Here is a 15,561-nt window from a genome sequence, read left to right as displayed (position 1 = left end):
TTACTTTTACATTCACCTTGCATTCCAGTTTTGTCAATCATTGCTGCCTCACATAGTTTTCCTTTGATACTTGTATTCACCCTCAACTTCCTCACTTTACTGCCTCTTTCTCCTCAACCATCTATACGGTTTATGCAGTCTCTTATGCTCCTTCCTGGCTTCCCTTATATCTTCATTCCACCAAGGTTTACCAACATGCTTTCTACCATTAGTTCTCACAAACCCTATATGATGGACTGCACCTCCTCTTACATTCCCTGTAAGCTTCTCATTTAATGCATCTACATCATGCAAACTCCCAACTTCTCTCACTTTGGTCTACCTGAAAATTTTACCACCCTACATCTCAGCCTCCACTTCTTTGTCATTTTCTTTCACTGAATTTTTACCGTTCATGCATTCCACCATCAGCATATTATGATCTGCACTATATCAATCATTCCATCTTAATCTCTTCACATATAAGACACACATTCACCCATTTACCAACATATAATCAATTGCAGATTTTTTCATTCCTTGCACGGTCACATGTCCCTCGGCCAGTTTCATTCAGGTTCTCCAGGTCCATTTCACTTGCAAATTGAACAACATTTCACCATACCGATTCATACTCACCTGATACACCTGTGTGTCCTTTCATATCACCCATAACAGTCACTCTTGCATTCTCTCAACTTTCTTAAGGGTATTACACAGCACACTGTCCTCCCTTGCTTCTCTTTCACCCTCCATAGTCATGTACACAATATCCATTATCACTCTTGTCTGCCCTTTCTGTTCTTGCATTCCACTCTCACTGCTGGTAAATCTTCACAGCTAGTGCTGTTTACTACATCAAACTTCATCCTTCAGGTTCTTATTCTTTCGGTGGAGAAAAGCTATGGCTCTCCCAAAGTCTCTTGTCTCTTCTGTCCCCTTCCAGTCATCACATACTCACTCCCCACAGTCTGCACATCGCCTCTCAGGTGTCTCAGTTAAACCTGTTAAGCCAAATTTCCATTCGTCCAGTTCCAGGCACAAGTTCTCAAATTTTCCCATACACCAGCCTCTCACATTCATGCAACCAATCTTCATGTACTATCTACTTGTCTTGTCAATGTCTTCACTCCTCCCTAATTCATCTATACCCATTCATGCAGCATCTGATGGTTGCAAAAGCTTCATTGTCACCCCTTCTCACAGGCAGCGTCCCATTCTTTTGATCCATTCTTTGGATCTCGGGGACATTTAGATGCACTCCATCCACTTCAAGCAGTTCATCTTTGTTCAGGACTCCATCCATATTTATGAAGCTGACATCACCCTTACTGATCTTAACATAGATTGACACACACACACACACACACACACACACACACACACACACACACAGCTCAGAAAAATAAGAGATGAGGATGATTGTAACAAACTGCAGGAAGATTTAAATTAAATACATAAATGGAGTGAAAAATGGGAAATGGAGTATAATGAATTGCCACACAATGAAAATGGGCCAGAGTAAAAAAAAGACCAAGTGGAGTATATAAGACGGGAGGGACAATCATCGACACAGTGAAGGAAGAAAAAGACTTAGGAATTATAATACAAGATACACTGACACCTGAGAAGCACATGAACAAGATATTCGGAGATACAGTATACTGCAAAATATTAGTGTCATTTCTCTACTTGGATGGGGACATGATAAAGAAAATGATAACAACAGTGATTAGACCAAGGCTAGCGTATGCGGTAATTGTCTGGTCACCACACAAGAAAAAGGCATAAGGAAACTAAAGGATTCAAAGGAGTTGGATAGAAATGAATTAATCAAGATGGAAGGGAGGAGGCAACTAAGAGGACACAGTAAGAAATTGAGAAAGGGGACTTGTTTGAAAGACCTGAAGAAGTTCATTTTCCATACAGGAGTGTGGATATATGGAATGGACTTAAATAGAAGACATTGCTGAAGCGGGCAGTGTCCATAAAATAAAGGAATAGCTGGATAAATATAGACTGGGAGACAGGACCTGTATACTACAAATAGGGAAATACACACACACACACACACACACACACACACACACACATTCTTTCTTCACTTGATTTTGTGCTTAAAAAGAAAATTGAATGTTTAATAAAACGGTTTATATAACATTTAAAAAAATTTGCAATATAATGTGTTTTCTTTATTATTCTGTTAAAAGTTTAATATGTCGGGTTGGACTGTGCGTAAATACCATAAAAAAATAATCGAGTTACCGCTACAAGCTGTCGTTTTCTCTCGGGCTCAGTGGCGCGACTTGCAATAGCATCGAAATTATACTGAAGTGTTCCAACTCCTTATATATAGTCTCCTTCGTCCACTTCACCTGAGAAGGGTGGGCGAACAAGCGTTGCCGCCCCCCCCCCTTGGTCAGCACGCACTATTAACTTATTGAGGTACTCTGGTCTCGTTCATTCATAACTACATGTATAATCTTCCTCGGAGGAGTGTGTAACAAAAAAAAAAAAAAAAGCAAGTCAGATGAGTTAATACAATTGTGTAAGATTTCTTCGTTACTAAACGTTTTGTTAATGTTTTTAATGAGAGAGAGAGAGAGAGAGAGAGAGAGAGAGAGAGAGAATCTGAAAGAGAGAGAGAGATTTACAAGGATGCATTGAGATCTTAAGCAGCACTTGAGTATTCATGAAACAGACAGAAACCCTTTGTAAGTAACAGAGAGAGAGAGAGAGAGGACGGCCAACAGAGAACAAGAAAGCGTTAACATTCACCCATGTAAATTAAAAAGTTAACAAAGGGCATATACGTGATGGTTCTAATACCTAGAGACTGAAAAATAAAAATCTGCATCAAGGCAACCTTCTTACGGGTTAGCAGGTCAGGTGTCAGGTATCAACATCCAGGTGGTGCTTCAGGTGAACGAGAAAAAGAATCAACAGAGACTAGCTATCACAGGGTAGGAGATAAACCACCTGAAGATAGATTGGTAGATAAATGAATAGATAGGTTGCAATCTCTAACACTACTGGACGGAAAGGTAGATAGATTGGTAGATAAATGAATAGATAGGTTGCAATCTAACACTACTGAACGGAAAGATAGATAGATTGGTAGATAAATGAATAGATAGGTTGCAATCTCTGACACTACTGAATGGAAAGATAGGTAGATTGGTAGATAAATGAATAGATAGGTTGCAATCTAACACTACTGGACGGAAAGATAGATAGATTGGTAGATAAATGAATAGATAGGTTGCAATCTCTATCACTACTGGACGGAAAGATAGATAGGTTGGTAGATAAATGAATAGATAGGTTGCAATCTCTGACACTACTGGACGGAAAGATAGATAGGTTGGTAGATAAATGAATAGATAGGTTGCAATCTAACACTACTGAACGGAAAGATAGATAGGTTGATAGATAAATGAATAGACAGGTTGCAATCTAACACTACTGGACGGAAAGATAGATGGATTGGTAGATAAATGTATAGATAGGTTGCAATCTCTGACACTATTGAACGGAAAGATAGATAGATTGGTAGATAAATGTATAGATAGGTTGCAATCTCTGACACTACTGGACGGAAAGATAGATAGGTTGATAGATAAATTAATAGATAGGTTGGAATCTCGAACACCACTGGACGGGATGGGAAACAAAAACAAAAGAGGTGATGCAGATATAAGAAAATCCAGATCTCGAAGCGAAAAAGTTAAGGACGGGAATGATTCTTTGCCAACTAAAATCGTGTGTGCAAAGCGTGTGTTACAAGCTTAAAAAGTTCGTTAATCTAAAGTACCGGACATTGCCAGCTTGACTCATCCCTGTGACAAATACTAACCGACGGGAACAATGGCGAGGAGGAAGGAAGAGGCGAAAGAAACATAAAGCAGTTCCCATGATTCACGTTTCTACCTCTGAATCATCTCGAAAAGGTAAATAAGAGGAAGTGTGATTCAGTGTCTTGAGAAATCACGGACTCACGACGTTTATTGAAAGAACCGACCAGTTCACCTTTTCCTTGCGATATACTCTCAACTAAATCAAAGGAGCGAATTATTATGTTTTTCTATACGATTATACAATGCCCAAATAAAGAGAACGAAAGAATGAACTATGCAATTCACGCCCTCTTAAGCAATGAATCATACTAGACACTCAAAGAAACAGAGAAACAGTAATACAAGAAGAAGGGAGAAAAACAGATCACTAATAAATACTTCGTCTACCCAAAAAAGGAATGCATGATAATAAGACGGAATCATCTTTTACACGCGGTATTATATCTTTGTTGTTTTTATTATCATTATTTATAGTATTATTGGTTTTATCATTATCGTGTATCCGGCAACTCCCTGGATGGCAATGGACAGGTAAGCAGACGTAAGGTGCGACGAAGAGGAGGAGGAGGAGGAAGCGGCGAGGCTGGGATGAGACGAGAATCAGTGTGCTGCAAGACGTCGTGAAGGGAGGGTGTGTTGTGTGTCTCTCGTGCCTGTTACTAGTGTTAATCTGCTCTGTTTGTCATCCGTTTCTTCGTTACGGTAAGTGTTGGTGATGGATTGTTCATTGTGTTGCTTGGTGGGTGTGTTTTTATTGTGTTTTGTGTGTGTTTGGATCTGTGTTTGTGTTGCGGCGTTGAAGTTTCGAGATAAAAGTTGATGAATCCTTTACTACTACTACTACTACTACTACTACTACTACTACTACCACCACCATTATTACACTACTACCACTACTGCTATTGCTCCTACTGCTGCTGCTACTACTACTACTACAAATACCGATTCAGTTATTCCTCATCGTTTTAATATACCTTGAAAGCAAAGCAGGTACCGGTTAGTTACAGGAGCACGCGTTACAAAGGTATTCGACAGGTAACAACGCAGGTAACGGTGTGGGTTCAAAGCGTTAGACTGTGAGTGAACGGTTGAAGCGGTTACTGAATAGAGGAGCGAGCCGAGAAGACGAGACAGGAAGGAGAGGAATGAAAAAAAAAAGAGAAGAAGAAAGGAAACACACACACACACACACACACACACACACAGAGGTTGGGTCTTTTCCTTATTAGGGGCGTAAGCGACTGAACTGGTCACACACACACACACACACACACACACACACACACAGGATGTTTTTTCTTGCTTCCTGAGATGAGTGATAAGGAGAAAGTGGTCTTTTTATATTATTGTTATTATTATTGTTGTATAATCGTTCATCTCCGCTACCATTATTCTTTTCATTCTTTCTTCTTTTTCATCTTCTTCATCTTCTTTTTTTTCTTCTTCTTCTTTTTCACATTTCTATATTCGCAGTGTTGACCAGAATGAAAGTGCAAGTTAATCTTTTTTTTTCCGTCACCTACAGTTCGACGACTTGAGAGAGAGAGAGAGAGAGAGAGAGAGAGAGGTAGGGAAGGAAACCATTACTGTAGGAACTCAGCCGTGGATCACTTCCTTCTAGACTCTTATCATGTTCGCCACCACCATCACGACCACCACCACTACTATTACTGCTACTACTACTACTACTAATACTATTACTATCACTACTACTACTATCACTACTACTACTACTACTACTATCACTACTGCTACTACTACTACAGCTACTATTTTACGTCTTATCAGTATTGCAACGTTCTTTCACTGTTTTACGCTGTTTCTACTATTCCTACTACTACTACTACTACTACTACTACTACTACTACTACTACTACCAACACTAGTATTTACCGTCTTAATTCTCTCACCATCTCCTCCTCCTTTTCTTCCCCCTCTTCTTCCACCTCTTACTGCTCCACTCCACGCTTTACCTTGTTCTCCTCCTCAAATTTCTCCTCTTGTTGCTATTCTTAACTTTTCCTCCTCCTCCCCCTTCTCTTTCTCCTCCTCTTTCTCTTCCCCTTCCCCCCCTTCCTCCTCCTCCTCCTTCTCCTGCAACCTCACCCCCAAAAATGGCTCAGATGACACTCAAATTTCAAAGTGAATTGGTTCGTTTGACGCTTCAGTTAAGGAAATGAATCATGAAGTTGGCGGTTCGAGATTTGCTTCGTTTGAGACTGTACGTGCGTGAGAGAGAGAGAGAGAGAGAGAGAGAGAGAGAGAGAGAGAGAATGGTTGTTAATTGCAGGTAAACCACTGGCAGGTGTATTTCGTGCTTCACTGACTTCTCTTCCTTTCCTTACCTGGGAGAATAGATCGGAAGGTGTATCAGTCTCTCTCTCTCTCTCTCTCTCTCTCTCTCTCTCTCTCTCTCTCTCTCTCTCTCACACACACACACACACAGGACGTTAGCCAGATGGAAGTTGTGGTGGTGGTGGTGATTGTGGTGGTGGTGGTGATTGTGGTGGTGAATGTCGTTGTTATTGTGGTTGTAACTGTGTGTGTGTGTGTGTGTGTGTGTGTGTGTGTGTGTGTGTGTGTGTGTGTGTGTGTGTGTGTGTGTATTCCTTGCCTGACAGTCTTCCATATACGAGATAATGGAATGGGCCGTGCACAACACACACACACACACACACACACACACACACACACACACATGAGTCACCAATCAGGTAGCTTAATAAGGTTTCCATGTGGGTGTCTTGGACCTTTAAATCAAGTCGCTTTAATTTACTTTTTACTTTTTTTTTTTTTTACTCATTTCTTTTTTTTTACTCATTTGAAATTTGAGAACTTCATTAATCTGTGTGTGTGTGTGTGTGTGTGTGTGTACGTTCATCTCTCTCTCTCTCTCTCTCTCTCTCTCTCTCTCTCTCTCTCTCTCTCAATCTCTCTCTCTCTCTCTCTCTCACACACACACACACACACACACACAGCCTCGCACGGTGCACAAGATGACCGTAGGGCGTGGCATGGGCGTGTCCTTACCATGCCCTAAAGCTGTGTCCTAGGAAGAAGGGAAGGAGGGAAGGGAGAGTGAAGGGGAGACTGATAAAGATGGGAGACGGAAGGAGTTGGAGAGAAAAGGGGATGGTCAAGAAAATGTTAGATAAGAAGGGAAGAGTATTGGATAAGACTCAGGAAGAGATGAAGAGAAAAAGGATTGAAGGGAAAAGGAACGAAGAAGAAAATGCAAGATAAGAAGTAAAGAATTATAAAGATAGGGAGGGACGAAAAGAGGTGGAGAGAAAAGGTGAAAAAGAAAAGAAAGATAAAGGAATAGGAGGAAATGAGATAAGGATTGAAGGTAAAAAGAAGAAAAGTTGGTAGAGAAGGAATTGAGAAAAGATGGCATGGAGGAAAAACATATAGCAAGAATGGGAGGAAATAATGCAAGGAAAAAAGGTAAAGTGAAAAAAAAATATGGTAGAGAATGATGGAAAAAAAAAAGGATTGATAAATGTATTGTAAAGGGAAGGGAGGAAGGGAAATGATAAGAATGAAAGGAAGTAACAGAAAAGAGAGGGAAAAGATAAAGGAAAGATAGGAAGGAGGGGGAAGGGAAGGGTGTTAGAGGGGACACACACACACACACATACACACACACGCACACACACACGAAGGCATTAGGTAAGTGTGTGTGTGTGTGTGTGTGTGTGTGTGTGTGTAACGTAGAAGGTCACTGGGCCATGAAGACACTTTAGGTATTCATGTAAACATATTTTCCCACTGTAAACAGAATATATACACATGTACGTAGAAAAAACAAACACACACACACACACACACACACACACACACACACACACACACACACACACACACACACACACACACACACACACACACACACACACACACACACACACACACACAAAACATCGTGGGTAGTGAATCAAGGGACGTTCCAACTTATTTTTTGTGCGTATCAAATTTCCTTCTGATTTCCATAGCATCTGCATCGCTTTATTTATGTATTCATTTATTTTCCTTAAGGGTACGTTCATCTTATTCATTTTTTGGGTATGTGTCTATTATTTTTATCTAAGGTGACATTCTCTCTCTCTCTCTCTCTCTCTCTCTCTCTCTCTCTCTCTCTCTCTCTGAGAGAGAGAGAGAGAGAGAGAGAGAGAGAGAGAGAGAGAGAGAGAGAGAGAGAGAGAGAGAGAGTACCACCGGACAAGACGCTTCCTTTTCTTTTCTTATGCTCCTCTTTTTTATTCCTTTTTTAATGTCATTGGCGTAAGTCCCACCGGAAACCGCGGAGACAGGTGTGTGTGGGGGGACTGGGGACACACACACACACACACACACACACACACACACACACACACACAACAAACATTCGATTAAAAATACAATAAATGACAAAAACAATAAAACAAGCAAGTAAAGAAAAACAAAACACTCGAATGCTTTTATTTTTATCCTCCTTTGGGTGGAGTTCCAAAGACAGACAGACAGACAGACAGGTAGACAGAAAGTTAGACAGACAGGCAAAGACAGGCGGCGTTTCATGGTGGTGGTAGACGAAAATGGTGTTGAGGTGGGCAGCTCGGAGGTGGTGAATGAGTGAACGAGCAAATGAAGAGCGGTGGTGGTGGTGGTGGTGGTGAATGATAGAGAAAAATGGTGATAGTGATAGTGGTGGTGGTGATTTTGGTAGTAAAGGTGATGTGAAGGTGATGGTGATGATGGTGATAGTGGTGGTGATGTAAGTTTTAAGAACATAAGAACGTAGGAGTCTGCAAGAGGCCGGTAGGGCTGTACAAGGCAGCTCCTTTGAACCTAAGCTCCTGTGAATCTAACCTCACCTAATATCACTGTCCATGAATTTATCTAGTCTATTTTTAATGTGACAATTGTATTGGCACTCACCACATGACTGTTCAGCCTATTCCACTCATCTACCACTCTGTTAGTAAAACAATTTTTGCCTATGTCCCTGTTCAATCTGAATTTATCCAGTTTAAACCCATTACTTCGTGTCCTACCCGGTTCTCTTACCAACAAAACCTTATGAATATCCCCCTTATTAAAGCCCTTCATCCATTTATAAACCTCGTTCATGTCTCCACGCACCCTTCGCCTTTGTAGAGAATGCAAGTTTAACTGTTTGAGTCTTTCCTCGTATGGCAAGTTTCGTAACCCTTGAATCATCTTGGTCATCCTCCTCTGCACCGCTTCTAACATTTTTCATATATAGTCTATAGTAAGGTGACCAGAACTAAACCGCATAATCAAGATGAGGTCTAGCTAATTTCCTACCTACACTCAGAATACTGCACTTCATTCATTCATAATCTGATACATAAGAACTCCATCTGTTATTTTTCCGCCCAGTCATACAATCTGTTTAATTCATCCTGGAGAATAGCGTCTTGATCCGACTCAATTACTCTGCCGATCTTGGTATCATCAGCAAACTTACTGACATCACTACTAATTCCTGTATCTAAGCCATTGATATAAATAGTAATAAATAACAGTGGACCTAATACCGAACCTTGTGGGACCCCACTGGTAACACATCTCCAGTCAGATCTTTTACCATTGAATTGCGCTTTTTGCTTCCTATTACTAAGCCAATGCAAGATGGCGCCATAAATACTCTGCTGCCGCCCAGGCTGGGCTGGGCATCATCAGGCCCCCTCTTGAAAAGACGCCGGGTGCCGACCCCCCCCCCAGTGGGAAGATGCAATAGGCAACAATAAGCATAAAAAAAAAAAAAAAAAAAAAAAAACCTTGACCCAGTTCAGAATTTTACCCTCTACTCCGTGAGCTTGTAATTTAAGCAACAGTCGGTGATATTGGTATTGATATTGGTAGTAAGGTGATGTAAATGTGGTGAAAGTGATGGTGATGATGATGATGGAGGTGGTGATGTAAATTTTGGTGGTAAAGGTGATGTAAATGTGATGAAAATGATGATGATGGTGATAGTTACGGTGGTGGTGACAACACTAAAGATAGATAGATAGGTAGATAGATAGACAAAGAGAGAAAAATAAATCACCACCATTTAAAAATTCATCAACCAAAGAAATATTAAGTGAAAAGAAAAAAACAGAAGGCGATAATAAAAAGATAAATAAGGAAAGGGAGAAAGTAAGGAAAAGATAAAGGTAAAAGTAAGAAAAGAAAGTAAGAAACGCAAAGATCAACGAGAGAGAGAGAGAGAGAGAGAGAGAGAGAGAGAGAGAGAGAGAGAGAGAGAGAGAGAGAGAGAGAGAGAGAGAGAGAGAGAGAGAGAGAGAGAGAGAGAGACTTCGCCTGCTTTCCGTATAAGGGGAGGGGTGAGTCATACTTAGAAGGGAGGGGGAAGGGAAGGAAGGGAGGAGGCGAAGGAAAGAGACAGAGAAAAAAGAAAGGGAAGGGAGTGATCAGACTAAGCAATAAAAGTAATAATAATAATAATAATAATAATAATAATAATAATAATAATAATAATAAAACGTACCCACTTATGACTCATTTTATTGCAATGTTTATTATGCTTCTATGTCACTGGAATGTGTGTGTGTGTGTGTGTGTGTGTGTGTGTGTGTGTGTGTGTGTGTGTGTGTGTGTGTGTGTGTGTGTGTGTGTGTGTGTGCATGAATAAGTGTGGGTTCAGATATTTGTGTGTGCGTTAAAGAATAAAGTGTGTGTGTGTGTGTGTGTGTGTGTGTGTGTGTGTGTGTGTGTGTGTGTGTGTGTGTGTGTGTGTGTTTCAAAGAGTGCATTTTTTCATAATTAAATGGTGTGCATGTCCTTATGTATATGCACTTGTGTATGTATGTACGTGTGTGTGTGTGTGTGTGTGTGTGTGTGTGTGTGTGTGTGTGTGTGTGTGTGTGTGTGTGTGTGTTTAGGCGCACTCAGGAAATTAGACCAAGAAACCTTTTACATCAGTTCTGCGTGGCGTGGGTAGAGGGCGTGCGTGTGGGCGTGTAGGGGCGTATCCCACCAGAGAGAGAGAGAGAGAGAGAGAGAGAGAGAGAGAGAGAGAGAGAGGGAGAGAGAAGGTGTGGGCCGTGTAAGAGGATAGGCCACGTAAGAGAAGAATGTTGGAAGAGAAGTAAAAAAAAATAAAGAAAGAAAAAAAGGAAGGAGAATATATGATACTGAACGTGGAGGAGGAGGAGAAGAAGGAGGAGGAGGAGGGAGGAAGATATATAGGAGGAGGAGGAGGAGAAGGGAGGTAGATATATAGGAAGAGGAGGAGGAGAAGGGGAGTGTGATGTGTAAAAAAAATGATGGAAAGATATGAGAAGGAGGGAAGAGAGAGAGAGAGAGAGAGAGAGAGAGAGAGAGAGAGAGAGAGAAGAGAAAGGAGAATAATAGGTCCCAACGAAGACAGATGAGGAGAAACATCATGCAGGGAATGAGATTGATTTTTTTTTTTTCATTTTATCATTTGAATGGAGGAAGAGGAAGAGAAGGGGATGACAATGAGGAATAGAGGCGTGGGAGGGACTTTAGGTGATAGGTCAGTGGTGATGGTGATTGTAGTGGTAGTGGTGGTAGTAGTCGTGGTAGTTGTAGTGGTAGTAGTAGTAGTAGTGGTGGTGGTAGGAGGAGGAGGAGGAGGAGGAATATGCAGCCTTCGTTTCTCTCTCTTTCCTCCCATCCTTTTTTATTTCCTGTATCTCTCCTCTGCTTTTATTACCTTCCTTTCTCAGTCTTCTTTCCATTTCTTTTATTTCTATTTTTTTCCTCCTCTCCCCCTGTCTTTCTATTCTTTCCTTTCCCTTTCCATTATTTTTTTCTATTGTGATTCCCTTCCTTCTAAATCCCTTTCCACTTTATTCCCTTCCCTTCCTCTCTCTTTACATCCCTTTCAATCCTTTCCTTATTTTTCTCTCCCAATTCTTCCCTTTTTTTTCCTTTCCTTTTCCTTTATTTTTTTTCTTTCCCTTTCCACTTATTCCTTACCCTTCTCATTCCGTCTCCTTCCTTTTCCTTTATTTATCTTCCATTATTTTCCTTTTCTTCAGTTTCTTTTCCTTTTTTTCTACACCTTGGGTTTTTTGTCTGCATCCTTTCCTTCTTTCTCCCTCCTCCTTCGATATCCTTAACCCTATTCTTTCCTTCCCTTTTCTTCTCCTTTCCGTTTCTTCTACTCATCCTTTCCTCTCGTCTTCTCTCTCCTTCTCTTTCCCTTCTTTATTCCTATTCCTTCTCCTTCTCCTTCTCTTACCTGCCCCTTCTCACCTCCCTTCTGTCCGTTGCAAAATAATAGCAATATGAGTTAAAAAAAAAGGTGTAAATATGAGTTTGTTCAACGTATCTGTGTTTGTCCTTGAAGGGGAGACAAAGAAAGAAGGACGAAGATAGGTGTTGTCTTTGTATAGGCCCTCTCTCTCTCTCTCTCTCTCTCTCTCTCTCTCTCTCTCTCTCTCTCTCTCTCTCTCTCTCTCTCGTGTCTCATCCCATTTTGAAGTTAGAGAAGTTTCATATTCTCATTTCATTTTCTCTGCGTGTTTTCTTCTTCCCCTTTATTTTCTCTTCTTTTTCCTCCTCCTCCTCCTCCTCCTTCTCCTCCTCCTCCTTCTCCTCCTCCTCCTCATTTATTCACGGAAGTCTTCCCTGCCACACTTTAATACATTTTTCAGGATCATAATTATCCCCAAGTGAGAGAGAGAGAGAGAGAGAGAGAGAGAGAGAGAGAGAGAGAGAGAGAGAGAGAGAGAGAGAGAGAGAGAGAGAGAGAGAGAGAGAGAGAAAAGAATAAAGGAAAACTACATACTTGAGCTCTCCCAGGAAGGGGAACTCAACTGTTTTACCTGCATATTACAAAGAACGAAAAAAAAAAGGAAAAATAGTAAGAGGGAAATAACTAGGATGCTTTTATTTTTATTTTTGTTTTGAAGTGGTTGTATTCTCGCTTTACTTTGCCTTTCTCCGTTCTTTTATTCCGTTTCTTCCCTTCGTTTCTGCATTTCATATTTTCATTATCTTAAGAGCACATTTTCCTTGCCTACGTTTCCCTCCTTTTATCGTTTTCTTTCGCTCATCTTTTTTTCCTTTCCTTCTTCCTTAATTTTCTTCTTCCATCCTTCCTTATTTCTTTCCTTCATTCTTTCCCTCCTTGCTTACTTCCTTCTTTCCTTCTTGTTCTTCCTCCTTTCCTCGCATTTCATCTTTCGTTTCTTTCTTTTCATCCTTCCTCTCTTTCTCCTTTCCTTCCTTTCTTTTCATCCTTCCTCTCTTCCTTCTTTCCTTCCTGTTCTTCCTCCTTTCCTCGCATTTCATCTTTCGTTCCTTTCTTTTCTTCCATCTTCTCTTTCTCCTTTCCTTCCTTTCTTTTCATCCTTCCTCTCTTCCTTCTTTCCTTCCTTCTTTCCCTCCTTCATCCTGACACGTTCTCTTCATTTTTCCTTACTCGCTTCTCTCCTTCCATCCTATCTTCATTTTTTCCTCCGTTTTTCCTTCTTTCCATCCTCCATTGTTTTCTAGTTTGCTTTCTTCTTTCCTTCCTTCTTTTTACTCTCCTTCATTACTTTTCTTCCTTTATTCCTCCTCTATTTTCTTTTTCCTCCCATTTTTTTTGTGACGGCTTCTTTTCTTTATTTCTTCCTGCTTCACAGTCCATTTCATAGGATTATCTTGATGAAGGTGGCGGAGAGAGAGAGAGAGAGAGAGAGAGAGAGAGAGAGAGAGAGGTTTTTCATCATTAATTCCCTTCTCTCCTTTACCATTATCTCCCTTTGTCTCTCTTTTTAGGCTTCCTTTCCTTCATCTCTCCCTTCTTCCCTCCTTGCTCAATACCCCTTTGCATGGAGTCACTAGGTAGAGAAGGAGGAGGAGGAGGAGGAGGAGGAGGAGAAGGAGGGATGACAAACCAGCGTCAAGGTCACATTGGAGCGAGAGAGAGAGAGAGAGAGAGAGAGAAAGAACTGGAATGAGGTGGTGATGTCTCCTCCGAGGCTCTCTCTCTCTCTCTCTCTCTCTCTCTCTCTCTCTCTCTCTCTCTCTCTCTCTCTCTCAGGCGTCATTTCCTATAAAAAGAACATTACAAGTACAGCAGAATGATAGATAATGGACTACGTAGATAGATAAATAGACTAATAGATAGATAGTGATAGATAGATAGATAGACGACCCAATAAATATAAAAGCACACACCTTGTTAAGCTAGTAGAAAAAATACAATAAATAAATATAAACTGATTCAGGTATTTGTTTAACGTATATAAATGTACCTAAACAAACAGACAGACAGGTGTTAGTATGTGCGTATAGTGTATCTTTTTTTTATATATATAGAAAGATCATGTGGTGAGTATTTTTTTTTTACATTCATCGGTTTTGGTCTCTCCTTGCTTACGTAAAAAAGTGAACAGACAGAACTAACAGGCATTGGGCTAAGATATAGACAGGCAAACATTGGATATCGAAACACACATATACAGGTAGACAGCTAATTAAAGACACACAGATCAGTAGACAGGTAAACACTGGATATCTAAACACACACATACAGGTAGACAGCTAATTAAAGACACACAGATCAGTAGACAGGTAAACATTGAATACCTGAACACACTTACACAGGTAGACAACTAACTAAACAGACAGGCAGGTAGATCAGTAAACAGGTAAACATTGGATACCTGGATACATATCAAGGTAGACAGCTCATTAAACAAACACAGATAGATCAGTAGGCAGGTAAACACTGAACACCTGAGCACATATACACAGGTAGACAATTAATTAAATACACAGGTTGATCAGTAGACAGGTAAACATTGGATACTTGGAAACACAAACACAGGTAGACAGCTAATTAAACACACAGGTTGATCAGTAGACAGGTAAACATTGAATACCTGAACACACAAACACAGGTAGACAACTGATTAAACAAACAGGTAGATCAGTAAACAGGTAAACATTGAATACCTGGGTACATATAAAGTTAGACAACTAATTAAAGAAACAGGTAGATCAGTAAACAAGTAAACATTGGATACCTGGATACATATGAAAGTAGACAGCTAATTAAACACACACAGGTAGATAAGATGTATAATTTTCTTGCCGTAAATAAAAGGTGGAGACAAGACGTAACAGGTACCAGACTAATTAGCAGACAGGTGAGCATTCCATACCTGGGCACACGTATACAGGTAAGGAGGTAATTAGAGACACACAGGTGGATCAGGTGTCTTAGAAATCACAGTTAGGAAGATACATTCATAACGGTGTCTGCTACTGTCGAGGGAGGGGCCCATACTATTCTTCTCTCCCTCCCTCTCCCTTACTCACTCGCTCAGTCTCTCCCTTCCCTCCCTTACTCCATTTCTCATCTCTTTCCTTCCCTCCTTTTCTAACTTCTCTTCTTCCCTCCTTTTCTAACTTCTCTTCTTCCCTCCTTTTCTGACTTCTCTTCTTCCCTCATTCCATTCTTCTCTTCTCCCCTATCTCCCTCTTCCTGTCTCTCTCCTTCCCTCCCTCGCTCACTCCCTTCTCTCCCTTACTCATCTCTTTCCTTCCCTCCCTTTCTAACCTCTCTCCTTCCCTCTCTTCCGTATTCTTTCCTCTCTTTCTCCCTCTATCTCTCTCGTCTTTCCTCCCTCCTTCCCTGCTTCCCTCCCTCTGTAACCTGAAGGAGAGGAGGGGGAAGGAAGGGAGGGAGGGAGGGGGACGTTGACCCAGAGTTGAGAGCTACCAGTCTCTCTCTCTCTCTCTCTCT

General features: G+C 40.8%; 1 protein-coding gene across 3 annotated transcripts in view; it reads left to right on the top strand.

Annotated features, from left to right (window-relative positions):
• The first annotated feature begins 4,370 nt into the window (after positions 1 to 4,370).
• Positions 4,371 to 15,561, top strand: part of LOC126980470 (rho GTPase-activating protein 17-like) — a 54,653-nt gene continuing 43,462 nt past the window's right edge. The window contains exon 1 of one of the 3 annotated variants that reach the window (XM_050830398.1): positions 4,371 to 4,538. The gene's annotated coding sequence lies outside the window, so the exon portion shown is untranslated. The remainder of the gene's footprint in view (positions 4,539 to 15,561) is intronic. The other 2 variants (XM_050830396.1, XM_050830399.1) reach the window with 2 other exon arrangements.

The sequence above is a fragment of the Eriocheir sinensis genome, chromosome 44 (assembly GCF_024679095.1).
Source record: "Eriocheir sinensis breed Jianghai 21 chromosome 44, ASM2467909v1, whole genome shotgun sequence".
NCBI lineage: Eukaryota > Metazoa > Arthropoda > Malacostraca > Decapoda > Varunidae > Eriocheir > Eriocheir sinensis.
This window is presented reverse-complemented; position numbering and strand designations above follow the sequence as displayed.